This window comes from Phoca vitulina, unplaced genomic scaffold, assembly GCF_004348235.1.
Source record: "Phoca vitulina isolate PV1807 unplaced genomic scaffold, GSC_HSeal_1.0 scaffold8, whole genome shotgun sequence".
Taxonomy (NCBI): Eukaryota; Metazoa; Chordata; class Mammalia; order Carnivora; family Phocidae; genus Phoca; species Phoca vitulina.
In genome coordinates, this window is record NW_022589711.1 from 60,955,954 (window position 1) to 60,957,948 (window position 1,995).

Here is a 1,995-nt window from a genome sequence, read left to right on the forward strand (position 1 = left end):
CAATTAGTACTCAATGTGTGTTAGAGGAATTGCCACCTCTTTCACTCTGCAGCAGTGTGCTGCCCTGAGGAGGCTTTCTCTGGGCTCTGCCCTTTGGCTCTCTTTCTCCTTCATCTACTCAGAAAACTCCCCACTTCCTAAGCCTCCCTCTTCCTGCCCTCCTTTCCCACAGAGGAAGCATCTCTGAGGTGGGCGGGGCAGGGCCCAAGTCAGAGATTCTCACCCGACTATTCATCACAATCATCTAGAGGTTGGAAAATAACAGATGGGGGCTCTCTGCTCCTCCCCATTCAACAGACAGCAGCATCTTCTTGTGCTGTGCCAGCTGCATCCCCAAGATATGATGGTGAAGGTCAGAGTAAATGGATTTGGCCATATTGGGCACCTGGTCACCAGGGCTGCTTTTAACTCTGGCAAAGTGGACATTGTCACCACCAATGACCCCTTCTCATTGACCTCAAATACATGGTCTACATGTTCCAAGTATGATTCCACCCATGACAAAGTCAATGGCACAGTCAAGGCTGAGAATAGGAAACTTGTCATCAAAAGAAAGCCCACCTCTGGGGCACCTGGGAGGTTCAGTTGGTTAAGAACCTGCCTTCAGCTGAGGTCATGATCCCAGGGTCCAAGGATCGAGCCCCGCATTGGGTTCCCTGCTCAGCAGGGAGCCACTTCTCCCTCTCCAGCTTACCCTGCTTGTGCTCTCTCTCTCTTTGTCTCAAATAAATAAATAAAATCTTTAAAAAAAAAAAAAGAAAGAAAAGAAAAGAAAGCCCATCTCCATCTTCTAAGAGAAAGTTCCCGCCAACATCATGGGGTGATGCTGGTGCTGAGTACCTTGTGGAGTCCACTGGGGTCTTCACCACCATGAAGAAGGCTGGGGCTCATTTGAAAGGTAGAGCTAAGAGGGTCATCATCTCTGCCCATCCTGCTAATGCCCCCATATTTGTGATGGGTGTGAACCATAAGAAATATATAACTTTCTCAAGATTGTCAGCAATGCCCCCTACACCACCAAATGCTTGGCCCCTCTGGCAGGGGTCATCCATGACAACTTTGGCATAATGGAGGGACTCATGACCACAGTCCATGCCATCACTGCCACCCTGAAGACTGTCGATGGCCCCTCTGGGAAGCTTGTGTGGTGGCCAAGAGACTACCCAGAACATCATCCCTGCTTCTACTGGTGCTGCCAAGGCTGTAGGCAAGGTCATCCTTGTACTGAACCAGAAGCTCACTGGCATGGCCTTTCATGTCCCCACCCCCAACACGTCAGTCGTGGATCTGACCTGCCACCTGGAGAAAGCTGCCAAATACGATGACATCAAGAAGGTGGTGAAGCAGGCATCGGAGTGTCCCCTCCAGGGCATCCTGGGTGACGCTGAGGATCAGCTGGTCTCCTGTGACTTCAACAGTGACACCCACTCTTCCACCTTTGATGCTGGGGCTGCGTTGCCCTTAATGACCATTTTTGTCAAGCTCATTTCCTAGCACAACAATGAATTTGGCTAAAGCGACTGAGTGGTAGATTTTGTGGTCTACGTGGCCTCCAAAGAGTAAGAGCCCCCTGAACCACCAGCCCCAGCAAGAGCAAGAGGAAGAGAGGGGCCTTCGGCTGCTAGGGAGTCCTTGCCCCAACTTCTCCCCCAACACACTGAGAATCTCCTGACCTCTACACGGTTTCCATTCCAGATCCCCTGAAGAAGGGGAGGGGCTTGGGGAGAACTGCCTTGTCATGTACTATCAATAAAGGACACTGTACCCAGCCAAAAAAAAGGAAAAATAACATATGGGTATGTGTGATCATTGCTTTCTGGAAGAAAACAGATCACAAGTCACTGTTGGAAGTGTTCGCCTTTGAAAGGAAGGACTGAGGCCTGGATAGAAGGGGTACAGACTTTCTTTCTGTACTGTGAATTTTTACTTTGGGTATGCATGTCATTTAATTTTCTTAAAACATGGAAAAAACAGATGCTCAAGGTCTGCTCCCAG

General features: G+C 49.6%; 1 pseudogene; it reads left to right on the plus strand.

Moving 5' to 3' along the window:
• Nucleotides 1-450: 450 nt before the first annotated feature.
• Nucleotides 451-1,563, plus strand: LOC116633577 (annotated as a pseudogene).
• Nucleotides 1,564-1,995: the final 432 nt, after the last annotated feature.